The sequence below is a fragment of the Lithobates pipiens genome, unplaced genomic scaffold, assembly GCF_037356315.1.
Source record: "Lithobates pipiens isolate NorthernLeopardFrog02 unplaced genomic scaffold, aLitPip1_a1.2 Scaffold_23, whole genome shotgun sequence".
In the NCBI taxonomy this organism is placed as follows: domain Eukaryota; kingdom Metazoa; phylum Chordata; class Amphibia; order Anura; family Ranidae; genus Lithobates; species Lithobates pipiens.
The window spans coordinates 174602602-174621560 of record NW_027507785.1 but is presented as its reverse complement, the minus strand read 5'-3'; the positions used below and the strand labels follow the sequence as shown (position 1 = coordinate 174621560).

General features: G+C 40.3%; 1 protein-coding gene across 1 annotated transcript in view; it reads left to right on the top strand.

The window, feature by feature from the left end:
- Positions 1 to 18959, top strand: part of FAM78B (family with sequence similarity 78 member B) — a 116974-nt gene that overhangs the window by 95549 nt on the left and 2466 nt on the right. The gene's annotated exons all lie outside the window — the stretch shown is intronic.

Below are 18959 nucleotides of genomic sequence, written 5' to 3'. Positions count from 1 at the left end.
TTTTTAACATTTTGTTTACCAGTAATGGCGGCAACCAGCGACTAGCGGGGCTGCGATATCGCGGTGGACATTATAACACTAGTTGACATTTTTGACACTTTTCGGGAACCAGTGACACTAATAATAGAGTGATCAGTTCTAAAATAATTGACATGTCACCGTACTAATGACACTGGCTGGGAAAGGGTTAAACAGCGAGGGCGATCAAAGGGTTTAATGTGTGCTTAACCAGTATTTTGGTGTACTGTATGTGCTACGTTTACTAAGGGAAGTGGTGGATTTTTTTGTCCTGCTTTTTTCCTGCTGTGTCTAATCACAGCGCAGCCGAATCACCACATGCTCCCTACCCGGAAGTTCCAGACCACATACCTAGTATGTGGTCCAGTACAGGAGGGCCACCTTGCCACCATATATGTCAGAAAACGGTTAAGCTTGTCTTATACCTCTACATCCCTCATTGTTGACAAATCAAAAATGTCATTGTAAGATCTTTTCTGTAACAAAGAATCTGAACGCATATTGCATATCCTAAGGAGTTTTTTTTAGAAAAGTTCTTTAACCACTTCCATACTGGGCACTTTCACCCCCTTCCTGCCCAGGCCAGGTTGAATGACAATTACGTGTTCATGCAACCCTGTACTGACATTTTTATTATTTTTCCACAAAAAGAGATCTTTATTTTGGTGGTATTTAATCAACAACTGGGTTTTTTTATTTTTTGCTAAATAAACGAAAAAAGCGCAAATTTTGAAAAAAAATTGTTTTTCTTCATTTCTGTTATAAAAGTTTGCAAATAAACAAATAGTCTTTCTTCATAAATTTAGGAAAAAATTTATTCTGCTTCATTTCTTTGCTGAAAATAATCCAAATCTTGGTTCATTATTTAGTCTGTAGGAAAGTTATAGAGTAAGGCGACCAGATTTTTTAAATGAAATCCGGGGACATATATATATATATTTTTTTTACTAGTAATGGCGCAATTAGCGCCTCTGCCCATTGCTGCCGCCCGCCTCACAGCCTGTCAAGTCTTACTCTCCAGACCCTGGCTACTACTGGGTGGGGAGCAGAGGAAGATCACTCGGCCAGGGGAGGCAAGGAGATGGGCAGGTGGCTGGCCGGGACTTGAGCCAAGGCAGAAGAACATGCGAGCAGGAGCGGAACTGGCATGCACCCGAAACTGAAGAAATATTCTCTCCGCTCTGACCAGCACATGATCATCAGAAAGGGGCACAGATAATGAAAAAATACACCCCACCCCCTAAGCTAGTAAAAGCAGCAGATTGGGGGGGGGGGGGGGGTATAATTCAGATTTTTTTTTTTCATTATTCTGCACTGACTGTCTTTGAAATCGCCCCAGCCCCTGTTCAAATGCAATCTGGGGACAAAACTGGGGACAGACTTGGTTCGGGGACAGTGTCCTCAATCTGGAGACTGTCCCTGGAAACCAGGGATGTCTGGTCACCTTATTATAGAGTCCACAATCTATATATATCTCTGAAAATTAATCAATCCTGATGTACTGATCTCATTTCTTGAGGCTAGAAAACTCCAGGACAGTACATATACCCCTCAAATGACCCCTTTTTAGAAAGTAGACAGTCCAAGGTATTTAGTAAGAGGCATTGGGAGTTTTTTGAAGATACAATTCTTTGTCACAATTTTTTGGAAAATTAAGAAATGTAAAAAGTATGTAAAAAAAAGTAACAGTATGTAAAAAAAAAGAATTTTTTCACAATTAGTTTTTTTACATACTGTCACCAGTGCAGTACAGCTTCATCAATTAACTGGCGCAACAGTGATCAGGGACACTGGTGACAGTATGTAAGAAAATAATAATAATAATTGTATTACTTTTTTCTTTTTTATTATTATTATTAATAATAATAATAATTATTATTATTATTTTTTTATGACACTGTGACCAGATCAATACAGTGTTATACCCCATACACACGGTCGGACATTCCAACCACAAAATCCGTCAGATTTTTTCCGAAGATTCGCCGCCATTCAAAGTAAGGGAAACAGGCAGTGGAGCCTTGCAGCTTCACTGCCAGTTTCCTACTGTGCATGCGCGAGTCCCACAGCACTTTGTGAATAGAGGGCGCTGTGTTGTGGGACACACACAGTTCCCACAACATACTGCCATACCCCATTCACCAGAAGACAACGTGAGGAGGAGAAGACCGAAGATCACCACGGAATAGGAAGAGGCACATTAGGACAATCTGCCTAGCAACAGCTATTTCTGGTAATGTATCAGATCAGATGATGGTCTGGTAATGTATTTGTTTTTGGAGCCTTATTCTTCTTTTTTTTAGGGTGGACCTCCCCTTTAAGGCTTTTTTCTTTTCAGAATGAATATTAGGGACTGTTACAGTCAAAGAGAAAGGAAAGTGGTCAGCGGGACTTTAAATGAGGTCAATCACTCTATAAAGTAAACATGTAGGATATAGAACAATGTTGCTTTTATGGGTTCCAGCAAAGAAGGGGGAATTTGAGTAAGAGATGTATACCAAGAAGCAGTCTTAACAAAGAACATTTTATTATACCATGTAAAATCATGTATAACATATTGAATACCACAAACATGCATTTACAGAATCGCATACACGCGGGGTACGCTGAAAACTTCATATAAATATTGACACCATGGTAGTAAGCATAACAAAGTAAAAACAGGCCCTGCAAAACATGGGCCACTGGAAGGGCTGAATGATGTTACAAAGACTAGAGTAAAACAAAATAAGAGACATAAAATCATCTGAATTTATGTAAGCCGCGTTTCGTTGGGGTATACCAACTCTTCAGGGGCGGATGCAATGGTGATCTATAAGGAAACATAACCATATGGTATAATATTCTAACTGAGTAACAGGAATAAATAATGTGTAAGGGACAGGATGGACATCCCTATAGGTATTCGCGTCAGTTGCATAGATGTGATCAGAGGATCAGAGCCGTTAAACAGGTCTGGCATGGGAGCTGAGGTAGAGACACATGGACAAGCAGGGAGCACTGTAGATTCACCAAGGTCAATGTGCTATTGTGGTTGATGGTGAGCCAAATTGTATTGCATTGTATTGATAGAGTGTGAAAAGCCCATACACCAGGTCAGATGAAGGGAAAAACTAAGCATAGATGAGAGAAAACAGATACTCAAAAAACACCAAATGGGAAAGAGAAAGAGAACCACATCATTCTTTAGGGACTGTTACAGTTGGCCTGACAAAGGCAGCAAATAGAAACTGACATTTTACACATACTACAAACATTATTCATGACAAAAACATTTGCACAGCAATTTTTTTTGTCTATAAATAGACTAAATAGACCCCTTTTCTCTCTCTCTCTCTCTCTCTCTCTATATATATATATATATATATATATAAACTACTTTTACCAATGTCAGTGTACCTTACTTTATCATGCATACACATAATTGATTTAATAAACACTTTTCAAAGTAAACATTATCCAGCAAATGACGTTCTATGCGCCATGAAAATAAGGGGATGTGGAGGAAACCGCACCTCCTTCCCCCTAATTTGTAGAAATAATTATAGAGTAAAGAGTAAAGAGTATAGTATTACAGACAGCTGCTCATGGGTGTAAGCAGGAACTACATATAAAGCGATCATTTCTACACATCTGTGGCCACAACATGAAAACTAAGCATACAGGTTTTGACTTTTTGGACAGCAGCGTGGTGTTATTCATGTACCTAATAATACAAATACAATAGATGCCATAACCTTTTTACAAACTGTCTCATACATCAACGGTCCAAGGAAAGCATATGGCTCATGTTGTCTGGCAATCACTCATGAAATATGCATGGCTATCTTCCTAAGCGCTTTCCACATTATTTTACCTTCCTACAGCGTGAAGCTGAAATATAAGGAGGAGAAAGCAGCAGTTATTTTTTCGAAAGAAATCTCTCCAGGCTTTTTTAATAATTGAGTGCATTATTTGGCTTATTTACAGGTACGCACAAGTCAAAATTGAAAATAAAGCCTTTGGATGCTGAGTGTCTGCCCAGTAGTAAAGTTTTGTTTTCATGTGGCTATTGCTGTCACACAACAGTCCATCTGCTCCATTTTGTTAGTAACCTAATCCATTGAGAACCCCTGCCTGTAAAACAGGAGATAAATTCCCAAACACTCCTAATGTAGGCTCCTTGTTCTCTCACACATACTGTACTACTGAACGTACTATACTATGTACTATCTTACGTACTATGTATTATAGAAAACAAATCACCAATCTCAGAGGGACACTATAATGGTTTTTGGTAAGTTTATTTTTTTTTTCTAAGTTTGCAAGTTTATATATACAGTGTACAAAAGTTTTGAGAATGACACAAATATTAATTTTCACAAAAGTCTGCTGCTTCAGTGTTTTTGAATCTTTTTGTCAGATACTACTAAATATAATTACAAGCATTTCATAATGTTTTAAAGGCTTTTATTGACAATTACATTAAGTTTATGCAAAAAGTCTATATATGCAGTGTTGACCCTTCTTTTTCAAGACCTCTGCAATTTGCCCTGGCATGCTGTCAGTCAACTTCTGATCCACATCCTGACTAATGGCAGCCCATTCTTGCATAATCAATGCTTGGAGTGTGTCAGAATTTGTGTTTTTTTTTGTTCACCCGCCTCTTGAGGATTGACCATAGGTTCTCAATGGGATTAAGGTCTGGGGAGTTTCCTGATCATGGACCCAGAATTTGGATGTTTTGTACCCCAAGCTACTTAGTTATCACTTTTGCCTTATGGCAAGGTGCTCCATCATGCTCGAAAAGGCATTGTTGCTCACCAAACTGTTCTTGGATGGGTGGGAGAAGTTTCTCTCAGAGGATGTTTTTGTGCCATTCTTTATTCATGGCTATGTTCTTAGGCAAAATTGTGGATGACCCCACTCCCCACAACCCCACACATGAATGGTCTCAGAATGCTTTTTTGTTGGCATGGCACAGGACTGATGGTAGTGCTCATTTCACTACATTCTTCTCTGGACAAGGTTTTTTTCTGGATGCTTCAAACAATCAGAAAGGGGATTCATTAGAGAAAATGACTTTCCCCCAGTCCTGAGCTGTCCACTCCCTGTACCATTTGCAAAATATCAGTCTGTTACTCATGTTTTTCCTGGAGAGAAGTGGCTTCTTTGGTGCCCTTGACAACAGGTCATCTTCCAAAATTCTTCACCCCACTGTGCATGCAGATGCACTCACACCTGCCTGCTGCCATTCCTGAGCAAGCTCTGCACTGGGTATTCCCCGATCCCACAGCTGAATCAACTTTAGGAGATGGCCCTGACACTTTCTGGACTTTCTTGGGCACTCTGAAGCCTTTTTTTACAACAATTGAACCTCACGCCTTGAAGTTTTTGATGATCCAATAAATGGTTGATTAAGGTGCAGTATTTTTGCCTGTGAATCCCTTTTTGTGCAAAGCAATAATGTCTGCATGTGTAGGTAACCATGGTTAACAGAGGAAGAACAATGATTTCAAGCACCACCCTCCTTTTAAAGCTTGCAGTCTTTTATTCTAACTCAGTCACCATTACGGAGTGATTTCCAGCCTTGTCCTCGTCAACACTGACACCTGTGTTAACAAGAGAATCATTGACATGATGGTTTTTTTTGGGGGATTAAGTTCATTTTCATGGCAAAGAGGGACTTTGCAATTAATTGCAATTCACCTGATCACTCTTCATAACATTCTGGAGTATATGCAAATTGCCATCATAAAAACTGAGGCAGTAGACTTTGTGAAAATGTATATTTGTGTCATTCTCAAAACTTTTGGACAGGGCTGTATATATACAGTATCCACAAAAGTGATTACACCCTTCGCATTTTTGTAAATATTTTATTCTGTCTTTTCATGTGACAACACTGAAGAAATGACACTTTGCTACAATGTAAAGTAGTGAGTGTACAGCTTGTATAACAGTGTAAATTTGCTGCCCCCTCAAAATAACTGAACACACAGCCATTAATGTCAAAACCGCTGGCAACAAAAGTGAGTACACCCCCTAAGTGAAAATGTCCAAACTGGTTAACCACTTGGCTTCTGGAAGGTTTTACCCCCTTCATGACCAGGGCATTTTTTGCTCTTCAACACTGCGCTACATTAACTGGCAATTGGGTGGTAATGCAGCATTGTGCCCAAATGAAATTTGTAGCATTTTTTTTCATACAAATAGAGCTTTTTTATTGGTGGTATTTGATCACCATTGGATTTTTTTTTTACATTTTGGATTATATAAAGGAAAAAAGACCAAAAATTTTGAAACAAACAAAACTGTATTTTTTTCTTCTATTTTTTTCATAAATTTAGGCCAAAATGTATTTGCTACATGTATTTGGTAAAAAACAAACAAAAAAACAAAATTGTATATTAACCACTTAAGGACCTGAAGGATTTGCCCCATTTATGACCAGGCCATTTTGTCTTGTGACACTGTACCCAAAAAAAATGTATTTCATTTTTTTCCCTACAAATAGAGATTTCTTTTGGTGGTATTTGATCAGCCCTGCTGCTTTTATTTTTTGTGCTATAAACAAAAAAAAAAAGTGACAATTGCAAAAAAAAACAATACTTTTTGCTATGATATATATTATAATTGAAAAAAAATTCTATATCAGTTTAGGCCAACATATATTCTTCTACATATTTTTGATAAAGAAAAATCACAATAAGTGTACATTGATTGGTTTGCGCAAAAGTTACAGCGTCTACATAATAGGGAAAAGGTTTATAGCATTTTTATTATTAATTTTTTTTTTTTTTAACTAGTAATGGTGGCGAGCAGCGATTTTTAGTGGGACTGCGACATTACGCCAGACAGATCGGACACTTTTGACACTTTTTTGGTACCATTGACATTTATCAAGCGAACACAGCTAAAAATAGCTACTGATTACGTATAAATGTCACTGGCAGGGAAGGGGTTAACACTAGGGGGCGATCAAGGGGTTAAATGCATTCCCTTATGTGTGTTCTAACTGTGGGGGGATGGGATTGTCTGGAGGAGGAGACCAATTGCGGTTGCTAATCTTTAGGAGCAGCAGATCTGTCTGTCCTCCCCGAACAGAACGGAGATCTGTCTGTTTAAATTGACAGATCTCTGTTCTATCTCTGTCTGGAGCGATCGCGGGTGGCCGGCGTACCATGACAGCTTTTCGCCCAGGGAAGCCAATCTACTGCAGTGTAACTGCGGCGGCTGGTCCTTAAGTGATTAATTGGTTTCTGTGAAAGTTATGGCATCTATTTATACTGGTATTTACGCAGCTTTAGACTATACTGTACTGTAATGACGGTGATCAGCCACTTATAGTGGGACTGTGATAGGGTGGAGAGCAATCTGGCGCTAACAGACACTATCTAGTATGGTCACTAGCTGACACTGACATTGCTAGTGACACTAATACAGTGATCAGTGATAATACTTTACACTGACAATGTACTAATGACACTGGCTGGAAAGGTGTTAACATCTACAGCCAATCGAGGGATTAGCTATGTGCCTAACAATGTGTAATGTGTACTGCTTTGTCTCCCTGCCCTTTTAGGGAGAAGAAACAGCCAGGTTGCTGTACCCATGCAAACAGAGTTCTATGTGTTTGTAAACACAAAACTGTTTGTGACTGGACACAGCCGATCAGCAGGTTTCAGCCAAAATGAATGGCTAAAATCTGCTTTAAATCTCCTGCTGTGTCCAATCACAGCATGGGTTGGCATTGGGCTGTGAGAACGCATGAGATAAAAGAAAGAAAAAAACACTGATCTCACGCTTTCCAGAAAAAAAGGCTTTCCCTAACCAGAAATGTCAATATGCTCATCGCTTCCATTCTCCAAGATCATAGAGATGTTCCTGGACGTTCCAGCCCCCATTCACCCCTATTGTCATTTGCCGCCGATCTGATCCCAGGGTCTCTGGTAGGACGGAAGATGCTGGAAAAGAAGAAAATTGCAGTGGACAGCAGCAGAGACGCCCCCTCTCATTGCTTCTAAAAGCGATCCAGCAGCCAATTTAGTAGAAAGAGAATCGGCTGCTGAAAAAAACAATGGTGGGTTTATGGCTGATAGCTGCAGCCATGGCCTCATTAAATCCCTTCAAAACCACAATGTTTATATACCTATTATGGTCTTGAAGTGGTTAAATCAGAAATGAAGTTCTGCTGTAACAGACAGTGAACAAACATGCTTTTATTGCATATACAAAGTCTCTTCTGCAATAAAATGCCCCTACCTGCCTGTGCACTCCTCTGTGCTGTAAACTGTGCCCTACACACATTGGAAAGCTCAGCACTTGGTGACAGCTCACATACACAGTCAATGGTGTCCTGTTGTAAGTATAGAAGGGTGTAAAGAGCTGGACTTTATAACCCCTGGGAGTCCAGGGGAGGAGGAAAGTGTAGGGGATTGCAGGAGCCCTGGGTATCGTGGGGGGCACAGAATTAAATGAAACCCACGCTGGCCTCTAAGGAAAGCTGCACTGAAATCCCAAACAGTGATGGCTCTGCCTCTTTGGCTCTGCCTCTTTGGCTCTCCCCTGCCGGGCCACAGAACACCTTCCTGTTATTGAGATGAGCTTGTGTGCTTTATTCACATTCATTTTGTTTAACTCGTTTTGGACCCTTTCAACCTTAGGCCGTTGTAGTCCACTTTTATGATATTTATTAAAAACCCAGACATAAAACCACAATAAAACAAGACTGATACAAAGCTGCTGAAGAAAAATACCACTTTTAATTATGTAATTTTCTATGTTATTCTGTAACTAAGCACTATCATGTCAATTCATATACATAGATCGAAAAGAATACAGTATTTATAAATACATTTGCTTTCTCTTTGTCTCTAATGACCAATCCGGTGTTACCATTTTTAGGATCTACATGCTCAGGAAACGATATACTGTCTATAAAGGATTTTTTATCTTTGTCTTGCTCCAGTGTTGTCAAGTTACTCTGAAAATTTGAGAGTCATCTGATATTGAGTGTTCTCTCCCTGTCCCAGATGTAGAGATGCCTGCCACATGCGCCAGGGACTGAGGTGCTGGAGATATAGTCTGAAATCCTGGCTGCCTTCTCCTCCCATCCAGAAGTCTAAGCCAATATCTCCCACTCGGTGCCTACCATAGGCATGTGCAGGGGATGTGCTGAGTGTGCCTGGGCACACCCTAATCACCCCGTGCACTACAGCCGATGATAAGACAGTACAGCCTGCCCTCCTGTACTGTTGCGTGTCCTATTAGTTCAACAAAGGCGGCCTGAGCACTTGCCGAGCAGAAGGACCGGCTGTAGTGCCTTATTGCAGATGCCGATCCTCTTGTGTCTCCCCTTGCAGCGCTGCCGGCTTCTCCTCCTCTCCCATCCTCCAGCTGCTCAATTGATCAACTTGGGTACAATCAGCCTGTCAGATCTTTCATGTGATTCTTGCCAGGGGCTATAGCTGCTAGCAATAATTACTGTGTATTTTCCTGGACAACTATCCCTGCCACTGCCACTAAAATAGGAGGGATTCCCCCATCAGCACTCACTGTGTTGATGGGAGAATCACGTTTTTTTTTCTTTTTTTGCTGCAACCCATGGCAGTAGACCGTAGACCAATAAACCATAACATTAATAATAGAGACAATCTATTGAAACAAAAATTGGCTGCAGCCCTTTATTATTATTGGTTTTAAATAATTCAATTATAAATTTTATTTAGACATCCTTAAAAATTCAAACCACTTAAAACATTTTAAAGCCAGCTCCGTCACTATGACTCGACTTGCATCCAGAATAAATGAGATCTAAAATAATGCCTGGCACACACAGGGAGTTTTCTTTCTTTCAACCCAGCAGGCTGAACGAAAAAAATAAATAAAAAACCCCTGACAGATCGCTGTACTGTGCGTGTTCTGACAAGGGGACATTTGGGTACAGTGTTGCATGGCCACGCAATTGCCAGTAAGGTTGGGTTCACATATATGCGAATTGGATGTGTTTTGAACCACATCCAATTCGCTTGACATGTGAACCTGGAAGCCTTTTCTATGGAGCCGGTTCACATATCTGCGGGCCAGCTGTGGTGTGTTTTTAAAAAAGAGTCCTGTGCTTTTTTCAGTCCAGTTCAGGTGCGATTTTAAGTAAAACTTTGCACCTGAACCAGTGAACAAATCGCACCAACTCCTTTTGAAAATTGCACTAAAAATTGCACCCGTACACAAGTGAGCCGAGCCTTAAAGTAGTGCAGTGCTGAATAGCAAAAAAAAGGTCTGGTCTTAAAGGGGATAAAGTGCTGGACCGAAAAAAAAATTAAAAGCCGCCACTGCAATAGGTTCCAAACTTCCAACACTGAAACTTGTACAGGGTTGGGTTTACTCAATGTTCCGTGCAACCCTTTGCAGGCAATCCCATTGATATCCATTGGGACAGAAGCAGATTCACGGACACAATATGCGGGTGCAGGTTCCCAAACTCACCCTGTCTGCTTTTGGAGACATCCCACCCATCCATACGGATGTCATATTGGGACATATTGGGAAGTCAACACTGTGCTGCGCTAATCACTGACAGTGAGACATTTCCTGATCTCTGCAGTCACGCATCTGGACAATGTCTCACTGCCTGTGATTAGCGCAGTGCAGTGCCGACTTCCTGGCGGGCTCTGCACGTGGGCTGTATGAACACGCCCGAGCTCATCCTTAATTGGGACACAGCAGCTGTGTCTGAATTGACATCAATGGGACTGCCTGCATGGGGATTCATGCAACACCTGTTCTGTGATTGGAGGAAGGATATTGTGAAATTCAACCACAAACCCCCCTCCCCCCTCCAGATGGGAGGGGTTGTTGAAATTAATGATATCCCCTCTTCCAATCACAGAATGTCTTTTATTTAGTGGAAAAAATCCAAGATGTTTTATGAATGCAGGAAATGAAGTTCCAGCAACACCACATAGCCTTCACTGTATTCACTTTATGAGAGCCTGCATTGTATCAGCAAGACCTACATTTCTGCAGTGCTGTATGGCTGGGACTGAAAGCATCTAAGTTACGCGGCACCAATCCACACATGGGACACACCTCATTAGAGGTGGCGTATTGCTACATAGCAAATATTCAAAAAACTTTTTTCCTGGAATACAGCTTTAACTAGGAGAAATACATTAAAGCAGTATTAAACACAGAACCTAGCATTTCATATATTGTAGCTTACCAGTCATTAGATAATGTGGCTGCATTTGTTTTCTTATTTTAGGATTTTTTTTCCCTTTGTTTTCTCCTGGTGATCTGGCCAGTATTGGGGGGCCTGCACTCTGGATGGAGGAGCAACAGAAACACCTTTGGACAGCAGCATTGTCAATCTGTGGGAAAGATAGTGTTTTGTCCCGTACACACGATCGGACTATCTGGCGGACTTGGTCTGGCGGACCAGAGTCCGCCGGACAATCCGCCTGTGTGTGGGCTCCGGCGGACTTTTTTTTCTCAAAAGTCCAGCGGACTTAGAAAGAAGTTTTACTCAAAATTGTCCTCGACAGTCCAGCGGACAATCCTCCCATCTGTGTGCTAGTCCGCCGGACTTTTGAAATGAACGTGACTTGCCCACACACGGAGAAAAGTCAGTTCATTTTGAACGCGACTCCAGGTAGACGGGACTAGTGAAGGAAGTCAATGTCACCGCCTCCATCGGCAAGATTGACACGTCGCTAGCCCCGTCACCTGGTATGGACTTAAAAGGTAAGCCCTACGCCGGCGTGGGGGTCCCCCCAAAGTCCATATCAGGCCCTTAACCAGACTTTGTATTTTAGTGCAAGGCTTGCTTTAAAGGAAAAAAAAGCAGACGGTAAATAATTAATTACATAGAGTCGTCGTAGAGTGGAGAAAATAGAAACCCACATAGCACCACATCCCAATATACATATAGAAACAATACTAAAGAACTAATAGGGCTTTATTGGCACCCCCAAGGAGTCACACAACAATTAATTGTAAAAATCAAAATAGTACACATGTAGAAATAAGTTCCAAACATCAATTGTTATGCCTTCGATGTATACTAAAGAGAATTATGAGGGGAGTCAAAAATCTTTGCCTCTCCAGAAGAATGAAAGGATCATAACAACTTACTAAATGTGTACAAACATAGATATTACCAAAATAAAACATAGGTATAATAATGCACAAGTGGTTACAAAATATCTGGACATGTTAGTGGCAGTTTTAGTGCTTCACTACAATAAGGGGAGTTTGTTTTAGTATACATTGAAGGTATAACAATTGACGTCTGATTTATAATTCTACATGTGCTGTTCTGCTATTTTGATTTTGTCAATAAAAATTTCCCATTACATTTTTAACTAATTGTTGTGTGTCAGTAAAGTCCTACTAGTTTTTTTTAGTAACATTTCCATATGATAAATAGAACATAAAGTATGGAAACAAGAACACATGTGGAATTTATCTCCTGCTGTTGAGGACATGCTTCTTAAAGTTACCCATAATCTAATTTCAGAATTTGGTTTCTTATTTTAGAAATCACCTGTGTTAAATGTGATTCCTTCCTGCCTCTATTAAAATCTTTCTCCAATGTCAGCTCTGCCAATTCCTTCCCCTAAAAAGTATTTGCTAAGCTCATGAAAGCTGTCCTAATACATTTTGATTTTCTTTAATAGTAATTCCTTTCTTTCTGCTGAATAGTACATTGCAAGCAATTACATAAAAATTGTATAGATAGCTTTAAAAATCAAGATTAAATGTTTGTTATTGATAAACTTAATGTCCTTTAAATTACTTTTTACATCCTACAAGGTAAAATATATATATTATTACTAGCATAAGCTGAAAATATGAAGTGCATAGTTTCTCATTCCCTGCTGTACTGTATATTGGCATACAGAGCCAAAATGTTGTGTTAATGGACAGTACTTTTGCAGAACTAAACAGTAATAAGCGCCTAGCCACAAACATTTTAGTGAAAGTAATCCAATGTTCATATACTCTCAGTGCTCGGTGAACTCTTCAAAATAACCAATCACAAATGGGCATCTTTGATAATATGAATCTATATTCTTAAAATGTAATAATAAAGCAGCTGTAGGTCCATCCTATCTTATGCCTGATCTTCAGTACTGACAAGAGATACTCAAAGGCTGTCATATCACAAAGGTGCCGTATACTTGAATAGAAACAAAAAGCTTTGATAACTGCCAATTTTGTCCTCCTCCAGCAGCCCATAGAGAGTATAATTTACCAGTCTTGAATTTAAGCTGGAGATCAGCTTCCCCTCTGACAGGAAGAGAAACAAGTGAATAACAGTACAAAAGGCTGCACCATTAAATCAAGTGAAAATATTATGATCTTATAAATCCCTTTTTTTGACTACATATCTTTAATTTGGTTAAATTAACAGGCTACTTCTGAATTTTTACCCAATGTCTAGTACCATTAAAAAAAAACAACCTTACTTGCCTAACCCCACTCGACCCTGCTTACCCTAGGCCTGTGGTTGAAGAGGATTGAGTGGGCTTTTTGTCCACTTTACATTTTTTCAGAAAATTCCTAGCACCAAATGATTATGGTGATTAAGGTTCCTGCAGCTCTCTACACATGATCAACATGGTTGGTGTATACTAATGTGTCAGTTCCCTTATAGCCTGTTAGATTACGTAAAAAGCACTGTGGCTACACACAGTGGAACATTGATGAGATGTCCAAGGAACATTTATTTTGCTTACCTTTCAGGGATGTCATCTCTTCGAACCTGTTCTTGATACCATGATTAGTAACACCATGCATGGCAGGAGTGTGCTCCTTCCTCAAAGCAGGATATCTGTGGAAGGAACATCTCCCTTTACAGTAATATGAAAGACCCAACCAGGACAGGGGCTTTTGGTGGGGACTGCAGGGTAGCCTCTTGCCTACTGACTATGGGCCCTGGCTTTTGAGGGGGCTCTATTCTTGGAAAATGTGTGCCTGGGGGACCCTTAGGGTGGTCTTGCTTCAGATTTAAGTCCATGTCTCCCTAAAACACACAGACTCTGTAGGACCCAGATACATATTTGGGGCTTCTATGCCCAAACCAGCAATGACTGCTTTAGATTGTAAAACTTAGCATGGATGTTAATATAATCAGCTCAAACCAACCTGATACTCGGTTCTCCTGCTATAATCTGTTTAAGGCGTTATGTGTGTCTTTGCCCCATGGCATACTCATAGCTCCCAACTGTCCCTGATTTTGAGGGACTGTCTCTGATTTGGAACAAAGTCGTTCTATCCCTCTTTCATCCTCATTTGTCCCTCATTTTTGGTCTGAACTATAAAGTTGCATATTACAGTGGTTCCCAACCTCAGTCCCCAAGTACCCCCAACAGGCCATGTTTTGGAAATTTCTCAGATACAATAGCTGTCCAAGATACCAAGCGATTGATTCTGATTTAAAGCACCTGTGCAAGGTAAAGGAAAACCTGCAAACCTATGATTAATGTTGTGTCCAATTTACCTTGTTATCGAACCAATATAAGGTGTTATGTGTTTATGCTTATGATAATATGTAATGTACTTTGTGTATCCAGGGTTGTGGGCTTGACTGCTCAGCAAATATACCTGGTTCCTGGTTCCAGACTCGAGGGATCTATATCTTGACGGAAGCACCCACGCTGGGTGCTGGTTGTTCCATCACAAGTAGATACTCATAGGCCTTCAGAGCCTAACAGCTATTCAAGTTATACAACCTGGAACTAGAGGTCTACTAAGCCTTCTGATAGGCTTTCTGCATGAAGGTGCGCTCCCTATTCTAGAAGTAGGGGTCTGCATGTACTTCCAAATATGTTCCCAAACAGTTTGCCCTTCTGCCATTTGAGTGCTCAGGACACCCTTTTTAACCTGTTGTCTCATAGTTTCATAGTTTGTTAGGTTGAATAAAGACACCAGTCCATCCAGTTCAACCTGAGTGAGTGTCTACAATGGTCCCTTTCCCTGTACATTGCTACACCCACATCGGTCCCTATCCTCAAGGAGCCCACAATCCAAGGTCCCCATTCATATACTAGGGCCAATTTTGGACAGAAGCCAATTAACCTACCTGCATGTCTTTGGATTGTGGGAGGAAACTGGAGTACCCAGAGGAAACCCACGCAGGCACAGGGAGAACATGCAAACTCCAGGCAGGTAGTGTCATGGTTGGGATTTGAACCAGTGACCTTCTTACTGCTAGGTGAGAGTGCTAACCACTACACCACTGTGCCGCCAACTGTGCCACTGTGTCTAACGCTTTGTGTGTGGTATCTTTTTTAGTTGCCACTCATCCTTCTTGTGCTACTACATTCAGTAATGGGCCTGTGTTCCTCACAAGCCGATAGGAACTTGGGGTTGGGAGTTGCCTCCCATCTGGAATTACACTCCCTTGTACAGGTGAACGGTACATCCTTAGACGCTATTGAATCGCTATGGTGGTTGGTACCCCTCAGCGTTTACCCTATATAGAGGAACCTCTGATTTACTTAGTCAGGCCTAGCTTCTACTGCTCTCTTTTTTTTTTTTATTTGCCCTGACTCCTCTGCGTTCTTTGAGGGCATCAGCTGCTTCTCATGGCTCTGGACTTTTTGTTAATTCCAGTACCTTTTCCTTGCATCCCTATTGTTAAATGCTTAGACAACCTTCCAAAGCCGCTTCAGCCTTTTTGACATGTCTAGTACACCCAGAGCCTGAAGAGGTTAAATAAGTTCATGGCTTAAAACTTTAATGTAAATTTCTCTTTTTTTTCTAATAAATTCCAGCACTACCTGCTCACTTGACTTCTTCAATCTAATTGAAAATACATGATGGTCTGTATAAGCTGGTAGACTTGGAGGGCGTATGCCCTTCCTCTGATTCATTCTGCTGAGTGGGTAGATTGAATACTCTTGAATAACAGAAGATCAATGTATTATGCTATATCGACTATTCATAATGGTAAATATACTTTAATATATCCATGTGTCTTCTTTTTATATTTACCTGATTACATTATATAACTTAGAACTCTTTATTGAAAAAACTGAAAGAACAACTTTCATTGAAATGTACATAGTGTTAGTTCTGATAACTGATAACTTAAACAAAGGGATAACTTTATCATAATATACTATAAGATAAAAAAAAGTAATCAAACATCTTTTATGGGGACAGACAAGACAATATTATCTTGCAAAAATTGTTTTCTTTTTTATGCAGTCAACAAAATTAAGTATGAAAATAGATTTTTTTTTTTGTTTTTTATGTTGATTATTGTTAGTTTTAATATAAGTAGCATTACTGTAGATACAAAGTATACTTTTTATTCTATCATTTGTTTTGTTATAATGAACTAAAATTACATTTCTAGGACAAAGAATGTCAAAGTTATTTGCAAATGAAGCTAAGGCTTTATTTTATTCAATATTGAAAAAAAATAATTTAACTTAAATTAAATATTAAGCAAACCATAACATGTGTGACTTTTGTCGACCCTCTCGACCCCACTGGTTTCCACTTGGTGGTTTCTCTCCTTATATTGACTGTTTTGTTGTAGTCCAGTCCAAATCCCTTTTCCCAAAAAAACTGGGATAGGAGGCTATGACCAACCACAGTGCATTTGGCCATAGTATTGCTTCTTAGCCCATTGAAACAGAAGCAGTGAAACAGCAGTCTAAAGATCTCTTTAGAATAATAATGTGAAATGCCTTGTTTAGCTTGTATATATGGAGTTCATGTGACAATTACAACCTTTCTCCACGCTGCACTGTGAGATCAGTTGATGGAGCTAGCAAGCAACCTTTGACGCTTTTATGGTTCTCTTGCTTTTTTCCCGACCCACACAGAGCAATTGGTGCTGTTGCTGTCATATATGGTTCTAGAATAAAAAACGATTTTTTTTTTTAAATAGTAAATACAATTTTTTTTGCATTGTAAATGACAATATAAATGGAGAAACACTGTCAATCATCCTTTGGTACCTACCCCCAAAGTTGCTGCATAGTATGTCACGTGGGGTGGCTAGCTGGGGAGACAAAGACTCTGTCAGCCATCCTGCTCGAGCTGCCCCTTGAAGCCATTGCACATTGTCACATTGGGTGGGTAACTGGGGAGAGCCTTGATTAGTCGACCTGCTGGAGCTACCCCGCTAGGCGAAGAAAAGAGTCAAGTGGGGTGGCTTAGAGAGGAGAAAGGAGGCCTCTTCTCTGCGGGGAAAAAGCAGAGCATGTGCACTGTGATTGGCAACACAGAACACAGAGGATCAGCTGCAATAGCAATGCCTCTCAGAATAAGGAAGTCAATTGTAATAGCGGGACCAACTAGGTATTTACTAGCAAAAAATATATACATGATGGAAAGGTTGTGGACACACGCAGAGAAGCACTGAAACTTTAACATCCCTAAAATTCACAAATCAAAATGACATGATTACATTTTAGGAACTAGTGAGAATAGAGAGGTATAGGTCCCAGGGATTTATCTGCTGTTAGTGGTTAGGAAAAAAATATATTTTCTCAAATAACACACGTTGGTTGACATTTTAAGAGGGTTTTAGCTTTTTCTGGATCAGCTGTGTCTTTTAGGGATTGTATTTTTTATTAATTTTTAATTAAAACATTTTCAACCAACAATTATATTTTAAATTAAGAAGGGAGGACTCCCATCATGCCATTGATTGAAAGAGTACAAAACTCTCTCAAAAAAAGGGGAGGACTTTCTCCATGCTTGCTTGTCAATGCGTTTTGCATCTTATTGCTTCCTCAGGACAAAATGGGTAGCTGCTGATATAAAATAAAAAATGACAAACAAGAAAAAGAACATAAAAAAGTATCAATGGTATTGAAATTGTGTATACACGTACATATATGCATCTTGGAAAACATACACATAAGGGGAAAGAAACGCGTTGACAAGCACGCATGGAGGAGCTCATGGACCTAACCTTTTGATATCAATATATATATATATATATATATATATATGTGTGTGTGTGTGTGTGTGTTTTTTTCCTATACATTAACGAACTCTTCATCGACTCGTCTATAAGGATCCATGCCTCTATGTCTGGTTATTTGGGCATCTGTTGACCTTGTCCAGTAGAGGGTGTTGTTTGTCATTTGTGTAATTTTTTAACATTTGTAATAAAGATAAATAATTTAATTAAACATTAAAAATTAAACATATAATTACCTTATTTATCTGCATTTAGCACGCACTTTTCCCCCCTTAAAATGGGGGGAAAATCGCGTGTGCGTGTTATACTCCGAACGGCTGCCTCAGAGGGGAAGGAGGGAACGAGCAGCGCTGAAATCGACCGAGTAAAATCTCCTGTGTACTCGGCTCTGCTCGCAGTCACACCCAGTCCTGCTTTGATGTCCCGCCTTTGGACCGGTGTTATGTCCATCATAAGAGCCAGGCCAAGGGGCGGGACTGGATGGGACTGCGATCCGAGTACACAGGAGATCCAGCTCTTTTTATTTTGGCAATAACAAGGCTGCAGATGCACACTGATCATGCTGCAAAGAGGGCAAGACTGCAGATGGGCACTGATTAAGCTGCAGTGATTGGAAAGGCTGTATATGGACACTGATCAGACTGCAATGATTGACAAGGCTGTAGATGGGCATTGATCATTCTGCAATGATGGGTAAGGCTGCAGATGGGCACTGATCAGGCTGCAATGATGGGCAAGGCTGCAGATCAGCTCTGATCATGCTGCAATGATGGGCAAGGCTGCAGATGGGCACTGATCAGGCTGCAATGATGGGCATGACTGCAGTGATGGGCAAGGCTGCTGATGAGCACTGTTCATGCTGCAATGATGGGCAAGGCTGCAGATGAGCACTGATAATGCTGCAATGATGGGCAAGGCTGCAGATGGACACTGATCATGCTGCAAAGAGGGGCAGGACTGCAGATGGGCACTGATCAAGCTGCAGTGATTGGAAAGGCTGTATATGGGC